The sequence below is a fragment of the Triticum dicoccoides genome, chromosome 1A (genome assembly GCF_002162155.2).
Source record: "Triticum dicoccoides isolate Atlit2015 ecotype Zavitan chromosome 1A, WEW_v2.0, whole genome shotgun sequence".
NCBI lineage: Eukaryota > Viridiplantae > Streptophyta > Magnoliopsida > Poales > Poaceae > Triticum > Triticum dicoccoides.
Window position 1 is genome coordinate 543,972,497 of NC_041380.1, and position 5,792 is coordinate 543,978,288.

The window sequence follows — 5,792 nt, forward strand, 5'->3', positions numbered from 1 at the left end:
GTCAAGAAAGAATGCCGCCAATTCCTCTTGAATTGCTCGCATGCGAGCTGGTGCTAGGAGTTCATCCCGCTTCCGAAACATCTAATTTAAAGAAGGGGGTCAATATATATATATATATATATATATATATATATATATATATATATATATATATATATATATATATATGAATGAATGAAACTCAACACAAATGATGGTAATAAAATAAAATTGTGAATGTTGTTATTTACGTACTTCATATTGTTCGTCAGTGTAGCCCCGCTCATAGGTCGTGTGGCGGATGGACTCACAAACGTAGTATCCACAGAAATCATTTCCTTGTTCCTGCCACAACCACTTTACAAGAAATAGAGGTCAATCAAACTGATAAGCAAGAATGCCAAATGGTATTGATGAAAGTAGCGCTTGAATCACTAGTAGATGCGCGGAACATGCTACTATAGTACTTACTTTCGGGTCTCTAAATTGCAGCTCCTTCGGCAGTCCCGGAGCTTTTCTGGTGAATTTTCTCCAAACCCTGCCGGACAAAGAAACAATTACTTGATATATCAAGAAATGAACAAAGTTGCTGATATGATGGATAATGATTGATTTAACTTACTTCTCGAGTATTTGAGTCATGTCTGCATAGTCCTGGGGATCTTTTCGTCTTGAGTCTAAGACGGTTACTAGTCCCTGCTCAAGCTTAATCTTTAGGAGAATATAATGGAAACTGCACATGCATGCATAACTCATCAATTACATTACTATAACCTTGACGCACAAGATAGTAACACTCACTTGAAGTTGTAAGGAAAGAGTATTATATCTTTGTTTTCATTTATTACCAACGATCGTAGCAAGTTGGCCTCGGTAGCTGCGGCATGAAATTTAACCTGAGTTGCATCTATGAGATATGTGTTAATGAACCCAATATCACCGACTTGTCTTTTCTTCAATTCGGCAATCTTCAATCTGCATAATATAGTGAGGATGATTATAAATACATGCAATGAAAGAGCTGAGCTATATAGAGAGACTTCATGACAGAAGTAGTACTACTTACAGATAGTAGCAGGCGACCGTTGTCTTATCGAGGGCCAATTGATTGAAAAACTGAAAGAACTCCTCAAATCGAACATGCAACAATTCAATTCCAACGAGGTCATGCTCCTTTTTAACTTTCACATACAAAGTACTCCTCTCCCCAGAGTCTCTGCAGATTTTCATGTACCAATCATGCAATCTTCGCATCATCGTTGATAGAGATCTTTCATCTTTGACGAGAGGCTTCCCGTACTTGTATCTTTGTATCTGCACCTCCATGGGTTCATAATGTACATCGTTGGGCAGGTAATCGGCAAGATTGCTATAACCGGGCACCATCCTCGGATCATTAGCGACGTTGTCGCTAGGCACCTTGAGCGGGGGGGCACGATTGCTTCGCTTGTTCACCGAGCTGGGCAATTTGTTTCCCAGCTCGTCGTTCTTCTAGCCTTTGATCACTGACAGTACTTCCCGACCGCTCCGCTTCGGCAAATTCCTTTCCAATAATGTGCTCATAGTTTCCTTTTGGCGGAGACTTGGGTGGTTTTGTCAGGGCAGCCAGAGTGCGCTTCGCTTTCACCGGATCTACCTTCTCCTCCGGAAGTGGATGTCTCTTTGCTTTCAACCCTTGAAACCAGTCATCCACTTCAGTTCGTGCGATCTCGGCGTTCTCCTCCGGGGTCCTCTCGTATGGTAACTTCTCTGGAGTCTTCAGAGAAGGACCGAATCTGTATGTCCTCCCGCCTCTGGCTGTACTGCTAGACGCCGGCCGAGCAGATGGAGCGGTTGTCTTCTTTACTTGCTTACGAGGCGGAGGAGAAGGACTACGACGCGCCGGAGCAGCCGGAGCGGCGGCAGGTCTCTTCCGCCCTTGCCGACGAGGCGGAGAAGGAGGAGGTTGGCTGCTCGGGCGCGTCGGCGCAGGCGGAAAAGGAGGCGGAGTGCCGCCACGCGCTGGAGAAGGAGCCGGTCGAGTGCCCTGATCGTCACTTGCCGGAGGAGGAGGCGGTGGAGGAGGCAGAGTGCCCTGACTCGCCGGAGGAGGAGGCGGTGGAGGAGGCGGAGTGCCCTGACTTGCTGGAGGAGGAGGAGGAGGAGGAGGCGTCCAGTTCGGAAGGTTGATGAGCTCCTTCCGCCATAGGCATGGCGTCTTCAGAGCAGACCCCAGCCTAGTCTCCCCTTCACCGGTAGGGTGGTCAAGCTGGAGGTCCTCAAATCCCTCCGTTATTTCATCCACCATCACCCTAGCATATCCTTCTGGAATCGGCCGACAGTGAAAAGTTGCGCCGGGTTCAGTAGGATAAACAGAGCCAACAGCCGCCTTGACCTTCAAATTCATCCATTGCGTCATAAGGTGGCAATTTTGAGACTCTGTGATAGCATCCACGGGATAGCTGGCAGGAGCCGTCAAGGCATGCTCCGGCTGAAGCAGCTCGGTGGAAGCCACGCTGCTTCTCCGCTGAGATGGCGGGGTAGCTTCGGGGGAAGCTTCGGCAGTACGTTTGCTGCGATTTGCTTCTCGTTCCTCTATCGCTTATACCCTTGCTTGCAGCGCCTGCATTTGGGTCTGCTGCACTTTTTTCCTCCTCTCATGGGATTTGTAACCGCCTGTGTCCGGAAACCCAACCTTCCACGGAATGGAGCCTGGCATGCCTCATGTCCGTCCAGGGTGCTCAGGATTCCCGAGGGCCATTGTGAGCTCGTCGTTCTCTCTGTCTGGAAAGAACGTCCCTTGCTGCGCTGCTTCGATATAGTGCTGAAGCTTCCTGACTGGTATGTCCATTTGATCGTTCGTCCAAATGCACTTCCCTGTTACAGGGTCCAAGGTTCCGCCAGCCCCGAAGAACCAAGTCCGGCAACGGTCTGGCCAGTTAATTTTCTCTGGCTCGATCCCTTTATCAACCAGATCATTCTCAGTCTTGGCCCACTTAGGCCGGGCTACGAGGTAGCCACCTGACCCCGTGCGATGGTGATGCTTCTTCTCTTCTTCGCAGCATTTTGCTTGTTTGTCGCCGACATCTTCTTACTCTTTTCCGATGTCTTGTGGGCCACAAATGCGGGCCAGTGATCTCTGATCTTCTCATATCTACCCTTGAATTCTGGTGTCTCATTATTTTCGACAAACTTATTCAGCTCTTTCTTCCACCTCCTAAATAGTTCTGCCATCCTCTTAAGAGCAAAGGACTTGATTAATTGCTCTTTAACTGGCTTCTCTGGATTATCCTCTGGCGGTAGGGTGAAATTTGACTTCAGCTCAGTCCAAAGATCATTTTTCTGCATATCATTGACATAAGACACCTCAGGGTCTTCTGTAGCCGACTTAAACCATTGCTGGATGCTGATCGGGATCTTGTCCCTAACCAAAACCCCGCACTGAGCAACAAATGCGCTCTTTGTCCGGAGGGGTTCAATCGGTTGGCCGTCGGGCGCGATTGCTATGATCTCAAACTTTTCATCCGAGCTCAACTTTTTCTTCTGGCCTCGTCTCTTTTACCGAAGTTGTGCTCGATCCGAAGGGCTAGAAAAAAGAATAAAGACTTAATTAATATGTGTACATACCAAAACAATGAATGCATCAATTAGCTAGTCAGCAGAAGCTTAACTAATATATATACCTGGCCGGACTCGGTTCGGTCACCGGAGACGTCATCACGGTCTCCTTCTTGCACCGGCATTGGGTCACTGGAGCCGTCCTCACGGTCTCCTTCTTGCACCGGCATTAGGTCACCGGAGCCATCATAATCATAGCCAGCTGCTTCCAGACCATCAGTGTCGTTGAGAAACAACGAGCAGATGGCATCACTTCCTCGTGCGATTATGTCCCCCAACAACTCTTCTTGTACTTCGTCTCGGGCGGTGTCCATAGTTTCTACAAATATTGACAACATGGAAATTATTATTCAAAGATGACAGATGGATATATTAGTGGCAAAAACGTAGAACTAATATTAATTAGTGGCCTCGACACTGCTTCTCTAGGGTTTGGGGTGGCCTCGACAACGCTTCAAGGATAAAAAAAGAAGAGGAAGAAGAAAAAAAAGAGGAGAAGAAAGAATAGAGGAGTAAGAACTCCTCTATTCTTTCTTCTCCTCTTTTTTTCTTCTTCTTCCTCTTTTTTTTATAGGGAACGAGGGTCGTCAAGGGTCACCGAGCGATAGAGGAAACCCTAAATAGCAAGTATCGTGGGTGTGAGATACATGTGGCCGTCGGTGTCGGACACTACATCCAAGTCCCACAAGTGACGTGGGCGTCGAAGCCCGCGCCACTTGTGGGACGTGTATGTAGTGTCCGACACCGACGGCCACATGTATTTCACACCGACGGTACTTTCTATTTAGGGTTTCCTCTACCGTTCGGCGACCCTGAAGCCCACGTCACTTGTGGGACGTGGATGTAGTGTCCGACACCGACGGCCACATGTATCTCACACCCACGATACTTTCTATTTAGGGTTTCCTCTACCGTTCGGCCACCCTCGACGACCCTCGTTCCCGATAAAAAAAAGAGGAAGAAGAAAAAAAGAGAGGAGAAGAAAGAATAGAGGAGAAGATCTCCTCTATGCTTTCTTCTCCTCTTTTTTTTCTTCTTCCTCTTCTTTTTTTATCCTCTTCTTCCTCTCATGTTCGAGAGGATCGCCGAGGGGTCGGGAGGTTGCCTAGTGTCAAAGGATTCAACAAAACCATGTCTTCATCATTAGGCGAAAGTAACAGGTGCATGATGGTACGAAGCTCTCCAAAGTTATTTTGGAACGGAGTCCCAGATAAGATAATTCACTTTTTGGTACAAAGTTCAGCAAGAACCTTCCAACTATCGTTGGTTGGAAGGCCTTTGCTGAAATTCATACAAAAAGGCAAATTATCCTATCCGGGACACCATTCCAAAATAACTTTGGAGGACTTCGTCATGCCCTGGTTACTTCCGGCTAATGACAAAGCCATGGATTTCTTCAATACTTTGACACTAGAAAACCTCTCAAGACCCCTCGGCGATCCTCGACCCCTCAAACCCTCGACGACCCTAGAACCCTCGACCCCTAGACGACCCTGGAACCCTCGACCCTCGATCCCTCGACCCTATAGAACCCTCAAAGAAAGGAATAGCTAGAGGAGAAGATCGAAGAAAAAAAAGAAGAAAAAAAAGAGGAGAAGACGAAAGGAATAGTGGAGAAGAAGAGAAAATAGAATATTCTATTTTCTCTTCTTCTCCACTATTCCTTTCTTCTTCTCCTCTTCTTTTTCTTCTTTTTTCTTCTTATTATTTATTTCTCCTTTTCTTCCTCTCCTCTTGTTCTTTCTTTCCTCTTCTTATTTTCTTCTTTCCTATCCTTCTTTATCACTTAGCAAATGCACTAACCTAAAATGCAAGAAACATAAAATGCAACAAACATAAAATGCACTAAATCGATCAACTAACCTAAAATCAGTGATAAAATGCACTAACCTAAAATCGATATCTACTAACAACTTAAAAAAAATAATACATATATGAAAAAATGCATATATGAAAAAAACATCATCATATCATCAACAGAAAAAATAGTATTTTTTCTAAAAATATATCTTTTCAGCACATACATATACTCATACATATACATATAATCTGCAGGAAAAAACATATATGTGCTTGCAAAAAAAAGGGGGAAGAGGGGGGTGGTGCCGGCCCAGACCACAGCGAGGCAGAGGCGACGGTGGCGCGGGGCAGCTGGGGCGCGGCGAGGCAGAGGCGACGGTGAGGCAGAGGCGGGGCGGCGACGGCGTCGGGGCGCG